Source organism: Homalodisca vitripennis, chromosome X, assembly GCF_021130785.1.
Source record: "Homalodisca vitripennis isolate AUS2020 chromosome X, UT_GWSS_2.1, whole genome shotgun sequence".
Lineage (NCBI taxonomy): Eukaryota > Metazoa > Arthropoda > Insecta > Hemiptera > Cicadellidae > Homalodisca > Homalodisca vitripennis.
Window position 1 is genome coordinate 46,390,509 of NC_060215.1, and position 19,285 is coordinate 46,409,793.

The window sequence follows — 19,285 nt, forward strand, 5'->3', positions numbered from 1 at the left end:
TCCCCTTCTTATTTGTCTGAACGCTCTTATTTTAGTTCTGAAACATGCAATTGGAATACTTGCCGTGGAGCCTCTTTGTTGTCTATTCCTTTTCATAGATCTTATATTTACAGTAAATCATTCACAGTCTCTGCTTGTCGACTCTGGAATAATCTCCTGGATAATATCAGAGGTATTGAAATGAAATGAAATGAAAATTCTCTTTATTTTTTCAGGCGAAGGTAGGACTACATAGTCCTTTCTTACAATTAACCTGATTATTAGTATATGTAAGTACAAGCCATTTGTAGTCATCAAAATAAAAATCAAATCAACAGCGTTTCAAAAATAAAATGAATATTTGCTATATATTCTAAAACTAACAACAAATCACTTAACGAAAAAAACAAGATTGCACTCTTAAATTTATACTGTGTATAAAATTAATATTTTATTATAAAATAATATTGATGATACATTTTCAAACAAAAACTTAGTCAAAATATACAACATTACAATTAAAATATTCTATTTTTATTAAAACTATTTACTTACACTCACACATTCATTCGTTCTGTCTGCAACAAACCATGACTAGGGATCCTGGGGCACCACGGCCACGGACATCCGCTGCAAAAAATACAGCTTAACAGCCGAAGCAAACCGACCCCGGCTCTCCAAAGATTTTAAAGGATTTGGAAGAGAATTCCACAAACGGCAAGCAGACACTATAAATGATTTATTAAAGACAGTCGTTCTGTGGTGGGGGATTCGCAACGTCGACGAGCCAGTGCGAGTGTTCCTTACGCCTTCTTCAATAGCAATGAACTCAAAATCGTTTGTAAAGTATTTTGGAAACCCGGTTTTAAGGATATAAAAAAGTAAAATTAGGATTCGGAAATTAGGATTGCTTAGATCTTGCAATTTTAACGTTGACATTAGTACATAACAAGGTGAGATATGCTCATTTCGCTTTAAATTAAACAAAAATCGTAAACAATAATTTTGTATTTTCTGCAATCTATTATTCAAAACCACAGTCATTTCATTAACCACGGCACAACAATAGAGGAAGTGGGGAAATACGAGTGATTATATCAGTAAAAGCTTTATGTGGTGTGGTAGATATCGTTGCATTCTTTTCAGCGTATGAACTGCTGCAAATACCTTTTTACAGGTACCTACAACGTAGTCAGTCCAGTTCAGCGTTTTCGTAATTGTCCATCCCAAACTTTTGACACTACTACAGTATGCTACAGCCTCTCCGTTTACCAATATTTCACGTACATTGTTAAAGTCAACTGTATTCAAAAGTCTAAAATGCCCAATTATTATGGGTTCAGTTTTGTCCGAGTTGAGTTTCAGTCCGTGATTTTCATTCCAAAGCACAATCTGTTGAATGTACAAGTTAATGTTTTCAATAGTTTGGTTAATGTTACTAACACTGCAGTGAGCATATATCTGTAAGTCATCAGCATAAGAGTGAAACTTCGTATGTGTCAGAACCTTGCTTATATCTTTAACATATAGTGAAAAACGTAAAGGGCCAAGAATGGATCCTTGTGGAACACCACACGTAACAGGCTTCCAGTCAGATCTAATGTCATCAACCATTACACACTGCTGTCTTCCACCTAGATAAGATCACATCCATGTAAGAACCTCGGTGGAAAATCCTATATGTCTCAATTTTTCTACTAATAAAGTGTGATTAACAGTATCGAAAGCTTTAGAATATTCAAACTGTACTAATACAGTGCACTGCCTTTGATCCATGGCAAACCGGATGTCGTCTGTAATTCTCAATAACGCAGTTTCAGTATTGTGATACTGTTGAAATCCAGACTGATAAATGTTAAGAATGTTTTGCGATTGTAGAAATTGAGTAATTTGGCAATGCACTATTTCTTCAAGACCTTCAGATAAAGCAGGCAAGATGCTGATAGGCCTGCAGTCTTGCGGAAAAGCAGGTGATGGGATCTTGTTTAGTGGACGGATTTGGGCAATCTTCCATATATCATGAAAAAATACCAGTTCGCAAAGATTTATTAAAAATTAAAGTAAGAGATGGAAGTATAGCGAACAATACACGTTTCACCAGTCGAATTGATATGTCATCAGCACCAGTTGCATTGGTACTAATTCTGTTGATTAAATGCAGGACATCCAACTGCATCACAGGCTTAAATTGGAATAGAGGGTATGCATGCTCCGTGGGGGGCAGTTGGTTGATGTAATTTTGCAGAGCAACATTATTATTTGGTCGAGAAATTAAGAAAAAGTAATCATTTAAATCATTCAAGGGAACTTGGACTGAGACTAAAGAGGGCTGCTTGCCAAAGCCCAGCTTTTTCACATTACGCCACATGATCGTCGAAGTCTGTTTCTTATTAGCAAATAACGCGTTTATGTATCTCAAGCTAGAATTTCGAAGGCTCTGCTTAACCCTGTTTCGGAGTCGGCGATACTGATCCATGGCCACCGCATCACTAGTCCTCCTGGCTTTCCGGTAGACTGAGCCTCGTTGAGCCATTAAATTTAAAATTTCTTGAGTTAGCCAAGGCACTGGGCACCTTTTATTCACTCTTTTTTAATAATTGGAGCATGCTTGTTGAAGAGTGACAGAATCAATGAGTTTAATGTGGAAACCATTTCATTAACGGTCGACTGAGTTTCTAAAGAGTGCCATGGTGCTTGAAGTACATCTTCTAGGAAGATATCCTCATTCAAACGCCTAAAATCCCTATATTTCAAGAATCTTTCAAAAGGCTTAGGCGTTTTATAGAAAAGCACAGAGAAAATAAGATCGTGTTTTGAAACTGCAGGGATTGGAAGTTGCCCTTTGTGAACAATATAATTAAGATCGCTAACTACTGTAATGTCTAAGAGGGTGTGTGATTCAGCAGTGTGGTGTGTAGCGTCCAGTGGTACAATAGTCATGTTGCAACAGTTAAACATAGTAGTCAGTTGTTTGAAATCATTGTTCTGTGTTTTCATGAGTAAATCAGTGTTCATGTCACCCATGATTAGGACATGACTGTAGCACGGGATCAGGCGCAAGAGAACATCCTCAATGTCCAATCTTAGGAGGGCGGTAACAAACTCCCAGAAGTAGGGCATCCGAACCAGACAATCCAATTTCTAAGAATAGATATTCAGGTCTAGCCGAGTACTCCTGAGGTGAAGCATCCAGTAATTTAACCCTTAAAGTTTGTCTGGTGTATACCGCCACACCTCCACCCCCTTTATTGATTCTGTCGTTTCTGTGGAGGACGTATCCACTTATTGATACCTCACTACTGGGAATACTCGGCTTTAGCCATGACTCTGATATTAAAATAATGTTAAAAGTTTGCTGCCGAAATATAGCACTGCTATCGTCCACGTGCCCCCTCAATGACTGAGCATTATTATGGGCAGCTTTTAGTTGTTTGGGATAAGGAGACAATTCATGTAGCAGTACTTGAGCGGTATCAGGCGGAGGAGTGTTTGGGGGAGGTGAAGGAGAAGCCGGGTCGGAGTCACTGTCAGCCGCCGACATCCCCACAGCTGAGCCGCGACCGCCGCGCGCCGCCCCGCCACCAGACCACGCTGCTACAGACACACATTCATACAATCTTTTCATTTCAACACAATACATCAATATAAAAAATAAACAACTATTCCATGTTAGATACGAAGAGAACGAAATACACACAGCCTTGCACTTCATAGATAATACTAATAAATATATACAGTGGTACTAAAATAAAGTAGGAGAGAGAGTAAAAAAAATGATCATCTATATAATTGAGGAGGTAACATTCAAAAGCTCACATGTCCAAAATTGAAAAAAATCGAGCTGAGCACTGATTATAAACTGTTAGTGAATGTCTTTATGACTACACATCTTTTCCAGTCAAAAGCTCACACAATCTATTTTAAATCAATATATAAATATCACTTTCCAAGCAAAACCTCACTTATTTTATTGACAGTTCCAAGCAAAACCTCACATGTACCAAGAGCCAATAGGAGCACGCCTTGCAGGTCACGTGACCTGTCAAAGACGTGTCAGCTGTTTTTTATAGCTGTCCATCAGTTTGAGGTTATGCACTGTAGATTTTGCATTTACAATAGTAGTCATAGTGTTTTCATGTGAAAATATGGAAAATATTACCTGTGAAAGTGGTGTATTAGTTAAAAATACGTCTCAAGGAAGTAGGAAGAAGTTTAAGAAACCTACAAAGCGTGAAATTGCTAAGAATTTAAGACATTCTGCTCCATCTGGTTGCAATGTTTTTACCCCGTGTAAACATAATACTAAGGTATTTCAGTGCTGTAAAGTGCGCCCTCAGGATGCATTGAACTATCGAAAAAACCTGTACTGTTCTTCTAACAAACAACTACAAGATCAAAAAGTAAGTAGACTTATTTCACATTCTGGAGTAAAGCGTCAGAGATCCCGCACAACTAATTGCCTAGGCCTAGGCCTACCTAAAAAAAGTAAATCTCACAGCTTTTCGGCTCATTACGTGTTTCCTGTGGCTAATGGAAGTAATATCACAGTCTGCAAATCATTTTTTCTGCACTTAACTAAATTCAAATCAGACAGGGTTAGGCAAATTTTGAAGAAACTTCGTCTTGGCAAGGACTTTGTAGAAAACCGAGGTGGGGATCGAGTAAGTGGTAAGAGTATTCTAAAGAAAAATTCTGTTAGAGAATTTATAGGTAATTTAAAAGGTTCAGAGAGCCATTACAGCAGGAAAAAAACCAAAAGAGTCTACCTCAGTAGTGACCTGTCAATTAAAAAGTTGTGGACTATTTATGATAGCTCTACAATTTCCAATGATCTTAAAGTCACAAAATCTATGTTTAGACGTATATTCTGCAATGAGTTCAATATCGGATTCAAATCCCCAGCATCGGACATCTGCAGTTTTTGTGCAATGATGGATAATAAAATAAAAAGCGCAACACCTCATGAGAAGCAAGGACTTTTTGTCCAAAAGACTGTTCACAAAAAACGCGCTAAAGCATTTTATGAACTCTTGAAAGAAGTTAAAGGCAATGAAGTAACATTATGTTTTGACATGCAACAGGTTCAGAGTCTTCCACGAACACCTGTACAACAAGCATTCTATGCAAGGCAGCTGAGCCTATACAATGTTTGTATTACGGATGTGAATACAAAGAAGCCTGAATTTTTTATGTGGTCTGAAGAGCAGGCGGGACGTGGATCTACAGAAGTTGGGTCTGCTCTGATAAATTTTTTGAGCTCCTACAAATTCGATGAATCTATCACCCATCTTAGACTTTTCTGTGATGGGTGCACGGGCCAAAATAAGAATAACCATATTTTGCATTGTTTGATGTACTTTTTGGCTAAAACGGAAGGGAACTTGGAGACAATTTCAATTACTTTTCCTGTCCGTGGACATTCTTTTTTACCCGCAGACAGAGTGTTTGGCAGAGTAGAAAGAATATTGAAGAAAAAACCAACAATAATAAATAAAGAGGAATATTTGGAAGAGTATAGGAAAGTGGGTCCTGTCAAAGTTCTAGGCACTGACTGGAATCTAAAGGATTTGAAGAGTTTGGGGGGGAAAGAAGGTTTTCTCAAACCATTAGCTATGATCAGTGAAAAAAAGAGAATATTTATGACAAAGAAAGTATCCTCTAAAGGCACCATCTCAGTGAGGGTAAAAGCCAACGAATATTTTAGGTTCGAGGATGAAAACCTTAAACAGTTAACCCTACTAAAAAAGGGAATGAATTGGGCAACTATTTTAAAGGCTCCGCTTCGAGAAGTGCCTTTGATTCACCCTATTACCAATGCAAAGAAAAAGGATGTTGATGGCCTATTGAAAATCCTGTTTGGTGAACATTGGGGTAGGGATGAAAGCCTCTCCTGGTACAATGATATAATACACTGAGAAAATACACCAACCATTGAGGAAGAGATCGAGGTGCCCCAGTGTGACTGCCTAGAAGACGATTGTGCGCTTCACATTTAGTGTAAAGACTTATTAAAACACAATGAGAGATTTTCATTTCACTTTATACATGATTTTTCAATTCCTAGAATATAATTTCAACTCTTTAATATTCTTTAAGTAATTTATCTTTTTGGTATTTTAACTTTGTGGTGTTAAATAATATAATATTGTAATCTGTATATAATGTTCTTATTAACCTTTACCTAGACATAAATTTGTGCTTACTTAAGTTTAATTTATCATTCAATTACTGCAAATGAATAAAGTCAAAACAACACAAAATGAACCTCAGTTCTGAACAAAAGCTCACATGTCCCAAAGATTCAAACAAAACCTCACATGTCCAAAATTTAAACCTAAATGTTTAGTGAACCTAGCACATTTTAGGCTCGAAAGCTTTAGAAAATGTGTTTTGGGGACAAGGAAAAGGTGTAGGGCAGCTTATTTTTTGTTTCAATTAACAAGGTTGCTGGAGAAGAGTTTTTCTCTTTTCGTGTAAATTTTGATTTGATGGACATGTGAGGTTTTGAATGTTACCTCCTCAATTGTAACCTGATAAAATTGAAATAGTATTAAGTGTGAAAATGGTATGCAAATAAAACAAATTTAAATAATAAACTTTTTGAAAAGTTTTAAACAATATACTACTTGTTAAACATGAATAAATCAATAATTGTTAATAATTATTATTACGTATACTGTATACAACATAGATAACACTCAAAATTCCTACTAATAATATTATATTGTTGTCCTAAAACTTAATTATACACTCATATACACACACTCACTACTAAATTACTAAATTTAATACTGCATACAACCTCGCAAGAACATGGTACATGTATGCCCGCAATATATATCCAATGCCTGCTAAATACTATCTTGAACCCAAACATACACACAGCTCTACACCCACACATACAATTCAAGAGAAATATAAACTTATTTTTAAGACATTAGACATAAGATATTAATCTACTATCCTAAATCATTACATTTAGAATTTATGTCGTTATGGAGATGAGGAGTGGGATAAAACACTAATTTTCCAATGACCATGTAGCCGGGCCCTTTTTCTTCTCAGAGGATACCCAGTTTACGCGGCCGTCTATGATCCAGACATTTCGCGCCCCATGCTTGGCGGTCGCCTGCTGGAGCAGCTCTCGCCGATGGAGCGTCAAGTCCTCCTTAACGGTCACTGGAGTCCCCTTCAACTTCTTCTTGTTATTGAAGACCTCCCTCCGTACACGGTAGCTGACAAACCTGACAATGATGGGCCGTGGTTTCGCCGGGCCGCGGTCATCAGTTCGGCGAGCAGCTCCGACGCGGTGGGAGCGATCTATGTCGGCCAGGCTAACACTGACTCCCAACCTCTCGTTAAATAATTTTACCATCATCTCATCTGTGTCCTCTCCCTGTTCCTCCTTCACGCCAAACACCCTCAAGTTGTCGCGCCGCTGATATTGTTCGAGCTCATGAGCCCTCTGAGCCCAACCCCGATTTACAAGTGACAGCTGTTGCCTAAGTCCCGCCTCCTCTGCCTTTAATAATTCTATTTCTGCGAGTGTATTTTGGACAGTGGCGTTGAGAGTGGCAGACACTGTCTCAGAGACCTGAGTCGCCACGAGCTGGACAATGAGCGCAATAACGCTGTCGTCTGATAAGGTAACCCGGATGGCAGCTATTGTTGCGGCCTGCCTGCTATCAGGGCTATCTGATAAGGCCGGGTCGGACACAGCTCGCTGGGCAGGTGGCTTGACCTTGGACCCTGCCCCACTGCCACTACGCGTCTTGACAGGTGAATCGTTAACTGATATTTTTAATTTTATCAAGTAATTAATATCAATTGATAAGTAAGTTCACACTATTGTCTCACCCTTACACAACCAAAGGTCGACACAACCACTTAGTCAAAAGTCCAACAAAGTCTAATAACCTTTTTACTACTAAAATTTAATATTTAGTAATTATATTATACTCTTCCTCGTAGTATTCGTAGTCGGGAGCGTTTTCGGGGGGTGCTTTAGGACCATCTGTTTCGAGCCTCGTCGGGTTGACGATATCGTGGCATAGGTTTTGGGATGATGGCTTTCTATGAATAGTGTTGAATGTCCTTGAAATTTTTTTTATTTATTTATTTTTAGTTTCATGAACAATCTTATATTCATTTTATTATCATATAATATAAATATAGGTTAACATTTTTTTAATGTAAATCAGTAATGTAGAATATATTTTGGCTCTTTTTTTACACTGATAGTATAATAAATTTATGGTTATGTGTAAGAGAGGACTTAATAGTCTAGTCCTAACGTCGCGTCGTCAATTGAATGTTTTTCTTTATATTCAATAAAGACATTTTTCATTTCATTTTATAGTTGGACAGCTAGAGGAGTTCCATAAACTACCGCTTATGTTAGTAGACACACCACAATGCTCTGTTAGCCCAGCTGGATAGTGGCCATTAATGGGCATAGGACACGGCGACTTGGCCACTAGTATATCTGTCGTCAAGCCACAACAGTAGTTGCTAGCTTTACAACTGGGCTGGTGTTATAGACTTCAACAGATAAAACTGGGTCATTGTGTTACCACCATTGAAACATGGTACTTGCAATTCTTTTTACCAGTGGTGACCGTATACCTTTCTGTTTTGCTCATTACAAAACTGTAATATACTAAAGTAGTATTAATTCTTATTTAAAATAAATAAATAAATAAGGACTTTATTTTGGAGCGGTTTTCAACAATAATTGCTGGTTTACAAAACGACTCATGTCTTATTATAGTTCTTAAAAAATTAAAAGCTTATTTTATAGTTATTAATAAATAAAACATAATATTAGACATACAGTTATATATGGCTATATCACCTTGTATCGTACATTAAATACTTGTATATATTTTCTTTGTATGTCGTTTCAGATACACCCTGGCCTGTTACGCTGGAGGACAGTCCATTATATATTTTGGGAGCAAAGTACGCAAATCGTTTTCTTTCAAATTCACGGCGAACGCGAGGCATCTCCAACACTTGATCCTGTCTAGTACTGCGAGATCGGACTTGAGACCTGCTTTTTAGTTTTTCTCTCAGATATCCCGGCCTGCCAGTGGTCAGGATTCTGTAAACCAGGCATGAGGAGCGCAGGGTACAAGTATCAGCTACAGTCAACAAACCCAGCAATCGTCGAGCCTCCGAAACATGGTCAAACCTTCTTAAACCACATAAATACCTTACACACATATTTTGGACCCTCTGTAATTTTTCTAAATCTCCTTTAGACACAATGTTGTCATAGACAGGGAGGCAATAATCGATCACAGAGAGCACAAGAGCCCGGACAAGGCGAAGCCTGGTCTCTCTAGGAAACATGTGCCTATGCTTGTATAGCATTCTCAGTCGACCAAGTGTTCGCCGACAAACAGCACTTACATGACCAGATAGTGTGAGGCCACTATCAAGCATGAGGCCCAAGAGCTTTGAGGATTCACACTCCTTCAGTCTGACACTGCCAAGCAACACCTCACCCACTGTCTCTGAACCCACATTGGAAGGAATCGACAATACACTACACTTTTCCTTGTTCAGTTTAATCCCATGCCTCTCAGACCAATCATGGACAATGCTTAAGTCAGCATTCAAAATGGAAACTGCTGAGTTAGCTCTTCCGGCTTCATATGAAACACACAGTTGAGCATCATCGGCGTATGAATACAAGCGACTATGTTGAAAGTCTGAACCCATAGTGGCGGAAAACAGGGTGAATAGAATGGGCCCAAGGCAACTTCCCTGTGGAACCCAGCAACTCTACTTAAAGATGAGGAGAAATCCATCTTAATTTTAACCTTTTGTCTCCTATTCACCAAATAGGAATCAAACCAAGAAACCACCTCTGGTCGAAAACCATAAAAATGCATGACAGCCAACAACATCCTGTGGTCTATTGAGTCGAATGCATGTGAAAAGTCCAGCATTGCAAGAAGAGATGCTTTCTTATCCGCCCTTGCGTGAAGCAACTCGTCACAAACGAGCAAAAGCGCAGTTGCAGTACTATGGTCCTTCCTGAACCCAGACTGTAAGGCTGGAATGATATTCTCCGACTCCAGAAATTTAACCATTTGTGAAACAACCAGCTTCCCCATTATCTTCGACAGGGCATGCAATACCGAAATTGGACGCAGCTCTGACACAGATGAAGGTGCTTTGACTTTGGGAAGAGGCAGTACAATTGCCTCCTTCCATGCATCCGGAAAAGTGGAAGTGGCCAATGACTGGTTAGCTAAATGTGTTATGGCATCAATACAATACGGACTTATCATTTTAATCATTTTTATTGATATGCCATCAGCTCCAACTGCCTCTGATGTGATGCTATTCAAAGCCTCCTGCACTTCTCTCCTTGTAACACTCCTGAAATAGAAATCACAAGTGACACTCTCTGATTTGTTTCTTTCATAGAACTGTACGCAATCATCATTTGCCATGATACCTAAGCCCATACTAACGAAATACTTATTGATTTCTTCCAAATCTTTTACAAAGTTGGGTATGGCTGGATCGAATGGATCAGTGACACCACTTGTCCTTATTTTAGTCCAAAAGTCTCTAGAGCTTTTACATTTCTCCATTTCAGTTCTAAAATAATTTTGTTTTGATCGTCTTATTTCATTGTTGAGCATATTTATAACCTTAAAATATGTTTTTTTACAAGTTTCATTTCCTTTAAATAGCATTTTCTTCTTATAATAATCTTTTTCTATGGTTAGTTGAATGATTTGTTTATTTCTCCATGGAGATTTCTTTCTGGTCACTCTCTTATGCACTAGAGGTGCATTTTCATTAAAAACTTGAATAATAGCAGAATTAATAAAATCTAGAAGAATTAAGAAAATTTAAGCAAATATAATGATTTATATCTTACACAAAATATTGTTATATTTAAAATAAAATAAACTGAGATATCAATAAGATACTGAATAGCAGTACTATAAAATTGCATTAATTAGATAAACTTGTAGTAAAACGATTTCTAACATAGTTATTGTGCCAAAGGTTTATATATATATATATATATATATATATATATATATATATATATATATATATATATATATATATATATATATATATATATATATATTATATATATGCTAACATTGAAAACCTATCTAATTATGACCTTTCTGGTGATGAAATATGTGCTTTGTCAAAAGGTCTCACTATTTGTTCCACACCAAAAATTTTGATCAAATTAGTTTAGTCGAGGACACTTTAAATTTTGCGCGTAATGTTCGTATTAAACATTATTTTTCAACTCACGAATCTGAACCTTCAAATCTACCTGGGTGCTTTGAAAAATTTAAAGAGCAAAGCGACTGGGAGCCTCCACCTTATCACCTGATCATCCCGTTGAACAATTTATCAATGTTATCCTCTCAAATTTATCAAGCTCATCTTTCCAAAATTCGTTAAAATACAAGAACAACTTAACAAAAAATGAAATCAAAGCTATTAAATCGCTCAAAAACAATAACGATATTATTATTCTACCAGCAGACAAGGATAACAAAATTTTAATTCAAAACATTAATGATTACTGTAACGAAGTATAGAGACAACTGGCTGATGTTGAAACTTACCAACTACTGCAGACAGATCCAACCAAAGAATTTAACGAAACCATAAAAACGTTTTTGGAACAACGAGGAAAAGACGAAGATTTATCACAGAGAATTATAAGCATACTAACACCAAAATTCCCCAGAACTCCAACATTTTATACACTTCCGAAAATTCATAAGAATGTCAGACCACCACCAGGACGTCCAATTGTTGCCAGTTATGGGAGCCCGACTGAAAGAATATCAGGTTACATTGACGACCAACTGCAGCCTTTTGTAAAACTACTTCCATCTTATGTTAAAAATACTAATGATTTTATTGTTAAACTCTCCCAAATTACCCAACCTTTACCAAAGAATTTAATCCTAGCCACAATTGATGTCACATCACTATACACCAACATCCCACATGATGAGGGCATAAACGCAACTAAACATTTCCTTGATACCAGATCCGCACATTCAAAGCCCTCTACTGCTTTCCTTTTAACACTAATACAGTTTATCCTAACAATGAACTGTTTTAAATTCAAAGATGATTTCTATTTAGAAATAAAAGGTACAGCCATGGGAACACGAATGGCACCCTCTTATACAAATCTTTTTATGGGCTTCTTTGAACAAAATTTCTTAAATACCCAAAATAAACTTCCTCTGATCTGTTATCGTTACATAGATGATATTTTCCTGATATGGCAACATGGTGAAGATCTCCTTAAAGATTTTCTATATTCCCTAAACAAATTTTCAACATTAAATTTCACTTGGAAATATTCCCACACAATCATTACCTTCCTAGATGTTGATGTGTTTTTAGAAGAAGGCTTTCTTAAAACAAAAATTCACGTTAAAGATACCAACACTATGAATTACTTAAATTATACTAGTTGCCATCCTACACACATAAAAAAGTATTCCAAAAAGGTTTAGCCATTCGAGCAAAGAATTTATGTAGCAAAGAGTCTGATTTCACAAATTATATTAACAAATTAACAAACACATTCAAAATTTTAAATTATCCCGACAAACTTGTAAAAAATCAAATTAATAGGACAAAATATTTTAATTACAACAAATCTTTTCCTTTAAATGAACCTAAATTTATTACCAAATTCTACCCCGGACTTAACAAAATTAACCCTATAATTAAAACTGCTTTCCATATTCTACACTACAGTCATCATCGGAAACTAAAGATATATTTTCAAAACCACCTAGGGTCATCTTTAGAAGGCCGTCAAATCTTAAAAATATGCTAGTCCAAACCAATCTTAAACACAAAAATCGAGAGAAAATTTTTAACGGTTGTAAACCCTGTCAAAAACCACGTTGTGGTACGTGCAAAATTATGTCCTCTAGTCAAAGTTTTAGTAGTAACATAACCAATAAAACGTATCCAATTAAAGGAACAACTGATTGTAATTCAATTAATATAATATATAAGCTAAATTGTAATTTTTGTAATAAAAAATATATTGGCCAAACCTCTAACCCTCTCCGTATCAGAATGACAGGTCACAGTTACAGTATTGTTCATGGAGATGACAAGCCCCTCACTGTACATTCCAGGGAACATAATCAGGACAAAATTGAAAACTTTTACAAACTAAAAGGCATCAATAATGTTCCATTGCATACCAAAGAAAATTTAAATAAGTTTAATTTGAGAAGGAGCGAAACTGCTCACCAACTTGTTTTAAGGTCAAAATTTCCTTTAGGTTTGAACATTCGTTAATTTCAAAATTTTTTACTCTTTGATGTTTATGATGAAACATCAGCTGTGAGGTATTTTCCCCTGTTTATTATTCTATTTAAGTTCTTTTTCTTGTTTCTATTTAGTTAGTTTAATGATTTGATTTTGTAAATATTTATACACATTTTGTTATCTGAAGAAGTATGCTGACATACGAAAATTCATAAAAAGAGTTTACCAATATTTGGTTTTTTATTTTCACATGAATAGAATACACATTGATATATATATATATTGTACATATATATGTACATGTACATATATATATACATGTACATATATACATGTACATATATATATATACAAATTATTAATTACAGACACTTATTCTCTATACACTGGTAACAATTAATTGCTTTCTTGCTCTGATCAATAACATACATATGTAGGTTTGAAATGTCTATTTCACCAAAAATTGCGTATTTACAGCCATTTAATTCCACTTTCAGTGTAAAATATTTTCGTGCCATAGTATCGATTGCATTGTTCGTCTGAAATTACTATTCTGCTAAAATAGTGTAGTTCCTGTCTAAAGTATCTTTTCGCAGGATAATGGCGTTAGCATTGTGGTTCCGATGAAGGAAATATATACGTACAATGGTCTGAAGACTTCTATGGTAAAAAAATATCCTTAAAAGTAATCTGTTTCCCACTTAAGGTATTTCCGGTCTATAGTTGCATTTGCCTAAGAAGGAATATGGTCTGAAAATTATACTTCAGATGATCAAAAAGTGACTACTTCGGGCAATTATAATTTTTAAGGTACTACGGTTACCGGTTGTCTTTTGAGGCCATAATAAACATGTGTGTCAGACTTACCTTTCTGCAAGAGGTGTGTGGTTTTTTATAGAGATATAATTTTTCTAGAAATTTCAACCACATTAAAACCCCTACGGGTGGTTTCATCTATACGAAATAGATTATTTTCTATGTGGGCGATGAGGATTTTGAGTATCACATCTCATAATTCTAGTACAATCGGTAGTTAAAACAAATATAGTTCTTCTAGGGTTTCAATCTTATTTCAACCCTAGTTGGTGTTTGTTATACAAGAAATTTATTTTTATTTCCTATTAGGATCATAATACACGTGCGTATTTAATTTCGCCGTTGTAGAACATCAAAGAAGTGCAAAAATATAGTTCCTATAGAGGTTGCAATTTCTTTTTGATCACTGAGTTAGTTTGATATTCATAAGATTTATTTTATTTTCCTATGTACGTAAAAATACCAGTTTGTATCAAATGTCTTCCCTCTATTAGATAGGGAAATTGTAAAAACAAAAATATATTTCTTCCTGCGGTTGGAACCCCATTCTAAACCCCTATGGGTGGTTAAACTACATAAAGATTCTTTTATTTTTCCTTTTTGAGCATAAGACTCATGTGTAAAATCTCGCATTTCTAAGACATTGAGAATTTCAGACACAAAATATAGTGTTCTAGTTGTGGCAATACTATTTCAAAACTCATGGATGATTGATCTTTGTGATCATTAAAATATTTAATTATATTTAAAGGCTTTACTTAAATTCCTGCTTGTAGTTGGTTTCTTGGTAGGGTAATAATCGTCATTAAATATATGTTTTGCATGTGTCAGCGCGTATGAATAAAATAACACAAACACGAATAATTTATATACTTATTAGAAATTTTTACACACACGATTCTTTTAGTAGTTAGGGCTATAAAATCTATAGAGAATGAAAATTTGGTGATAGAAAGATAGTTATTAGGTGTGATCAAATAAATTGAATATAGAATTATATAATTGTTTATGTATTTTTAGGTCTTAAGATGGCTCCAGATTATGTAAAGTAGATTCTAAAAGATACAGTATAATTTTGAAAAGATAAGTAGTAGTTATTTTAAAATTAATAAAACATGTTAACAGTTTGAAATTAAAATTTTCATTACCTTATTGACTTATTCTTTACTATCGTTGTTATTATACCATGGAAGTTGTTTAATAAAAAAAATTAACCTCCTGCAACTATTAATACTTAAAGTCTAAATATAAACGTATAACCTTGTTTTAGAAGACATAATTAAAGATGTAAGGATATAAGAAATGAAAGACAAATAGAGAAACATTTAACGAGAGTAAATCCTTTTATGTCATAGTCGCAATAATTAATTTTATGCAATGGAGACAAAGCAAATATCCAATACCCCTCCCCCACCTTAAAAGAAATGAAACTGGAATACTTTAGATTTTATAAAGATTTTATTTTAGTTTATAAAGATTGATATATGTTGTATTTGGCGATTAAAATTTACTAGTTCATTTTCATTCCCTACAATTACCCCAGATCATAAACAAAATTATATTTACCACTTTCTACACTCATTAGAATATTTATATTAAAATGAGAGAAAATCTTCTTTTTACATATCGTTTATGATTTGGTATATTTAATTTAGCTTATTTATATGTTTTTTATATATATCTTCCTTAGTTGTTTACACGCTGCTTACATATCTTATTCTACGCAAGTTTTAATAACAATCCAACTGATAATAATACAATTCAGACGTTTTCGTTCCAGATTATTTAAAAACTTAACTAACACCATTCTTACTTTTCCTACTAAATTTTGAGTAATAAAATTAGTACGAATGAACTTAAGTTTTAAGGGGTTAATCAATTTGGACTATTTTGTATTTGCGGGGAATGCCATAAAGTTAGCGATAGGAACTTTTTATGAATATGAGACTAAAGTATACGATGTATTTGGTGTATAATATATAATATTTAAAATATATTCAGATAAATGAAGTAGGCCTCTATAAAGAGAATGATTTGTGCGTTAATCAAAGCTCACTGAATATTAAAAAATATATAAATCTCCTGACACTTTATATTTCGGTGCCATGCCGCACTCTTACACCCATAGCTGAAAGATAGAAGTAACGTTAACATGAAGTAGCACTCAGTAAAGAAGAGGAAGAGTGTCGTCAGGCAAAGCTCCCTGAATATTAAAATGTGGATAAATCTCCCGACACTTTATTTTAACATTCAGTGATAGTCCGGAGACATGCAAACTCCTCAGACCTGTTTTAAATTTTTATTGGCGTTTTCAACCACGAAGAGTTTTTTTTAATAATATAACTTATTTCTCATAGCGTCTTTCATCATTTATTGTAACGATCAATACAAACTATTATACAATAATTCTTTGAAATAATCCTTAAATTTGAACTCCTTGAGATCATGATAACCATAAAATGAATTTCTGAATTTAAACGTTCTATTTTTTCCAGCACGCCTTTTTACTGAAGGTAATTCTCGCATACATTTTTGGATTACACATTTTGTCTTAAGCCTCTTTCAGCCTGTTATTGATACTCCCCAACCACCTTCTACATATTACCCTAAATTGACTCTCTTGGCATTGATAGTTGTGTGTAGGGAATCACCAGAAATTATCCAAGTGGAAATGATTCCTTCTATTTGGTCTGAATTCATCACACAGTGACATGGCATGAGGAAGAGGTATATAGCCTTGATCTTTGCTGTGTGATATTATCCGGGTCTGTTAAACTCATGTGTGTGGTGAAGTTAAATTTGTATGGTTTTGGAAACATTTTAAGCGTATTAAGTGATAGTGAGATGTACTAGCTTTTAATTGTACAATGGATAATCTTGGATATTTCATTACAAAAATGTTTTTATCATAGTTTGACTAGATGTTCAACTAAACATTAGTTACTATTTCCAAAATATTTACTTGACGATTGTTTATTGACTTACAGCTAAAATCATTTTCATTCACTTTGAAAAAATGGATAGAAAATTGCCATTCTTTATAATTTAAAAGCATGAATATAATTACAGATATTAACAAACTTCTTTCCTCTAACATGTACGAAAGAATCACAGTAAAATTGACATTAAACCCTTGTCTTAATATTTATTTATAATTAGTACGTATAGTAATTAGGTTTCGTGGATCTTCAAAATTTTAACACTAATTTTTAAAAACCAAGACAAGCAATGGAGCTTAAAATAATTTCGCTATTGAATTGAAAATATGAGTTTATGGTTGAAATTAAAATCCTATTCAAGTTTGTTAACTCCCATATTTGTTCAATCATACACCCATTATATGCATATACAGGGTGGGTGAAATATTCGGGTGTCTGGAAAATTGGCACGGTATAAAAAAATATAGCATTATGAAAACTTATTCAGTTTTATGATAGAGAGGTTCTAAAACAGGTCATCTTACAAAATAATGGTGGCCGTTAATAGGTTCCATAATGATACTATTTTAACATGTGCCATTTATAATGGACAAAACTTATGAAGTGAGGTTTGTGAAATTATATCTTACTAATAAATATCTTTAAAATAAAGAGTATATTAATCAAGACTTACAAAACTTACATGACACACTCGTCTTCCCTTTCCAATGTAGCCGTGTGTTAGTTTTTTGCGTTAAATATTTGTTACCATAGTAGTATAGCAGTGTGATTGTTTGCAGATATTACCGGCTATTAATAAAAAAATTTACGAGTTCCCGGACATTTTACGAATTTATTTCATTTCCATAACTATCCAAAAAGTATTATTATTATTACACTTATTCTTCTTGTATATAATATCGTTCCATATAATGCTGTGGATATCGGACTTATCGGTTATATTCTCAATCAAATTTGGAATTATGCAATAGTTTTTAATAATCACTTTACATTATAAACCTATTTATCCATCCACCATATACTATAAAATTTTTAAAATATAATTTAATATATTAATACAGTCAGAAAGCATGTGACTATCAAACAGCAGTATGCTTCATGTTTAATTGTTTAATGTTTAGTTCAAATAGCATATTCCACATGAATAGCAAATGAGCAAAATACTGTGAAACTTAATTTTACCCGACTATCTACAAACAACAACATAAACTCTAACAAAGAAACGTAATCGCACATACCAAGTGACGTAACAGACAGACAAAACTTCTTGCGTACAGTAACTGAAAATATTATATACTGTGCTCGAACCTCAGTCGATAACGGTTAATGACCTCTCAAAGCACGCGGTAAACCAAATACTGGTAGACTCTTTATGAATTTTCGTACGACGTAAATAAATGTCCTTAATAAAAATTTACTAATTTAGAAATATTAAACTATCAAGAAAATATCAACAAGACAAAATTACTGTTGTTGAATATTAAACTGTGAAAAAACATCACACAACTGTTGTTTTAATCAGAAAGGCCAATTACTAAAAATACATAGTTGTATAAATTAAAAAAGGTTCAAACCCAAAGAAAATTCTGATTGTAATATCAGTTGAAGAGCAGATTCTCTCCTTCTCAAATAAATCTATTTATATTTTGTTGGCGTCTACATCATCAATGCCTTTTTATTTATAATATGAAGGGCTTGTCATTTCCATGAACTGAGCCGGTTCAAAGTCTTGAGCTGAATTATCTCCACGGCTCATGTATGTCTTGATATAATACATGTAAGTGTTGTTCGTTGTGGCTGCAGAAGGCACTGACTATACTCACGTAGGGTGGAACGAAAAAATAGTGATAAAAAGTCGCCTTTTGCAATTATTTAATTAATTTTAAAGTTTAAACATGATTGGAGTAAGGTAAGAGTTGCCGCAAAGGGTTAGAAGTTGTGATTTTTTCAGGGAAATGTATCAAATTTCAATACATTTGTATCTGTAAGGAATATTTTTGTATTTTTCCATTTATGCTTAAAAAGTCAGTTATATGTGACTAAGATGTAGTAGGATCAGAAAATATGATTGGAATTGATGTACTTTCACCTGAATATTATGATATAGAAGATAGGTTTTTAGCAGAATCAACTGACGATGAAAAGTCTCCACCTCTTCTCAGGTACCTGAAAAAAAAATATATGGTACAACTACCGACAGTAGTTGCTATCTGTGACAAAACAGGGGTTTCAGACAGGGTTGC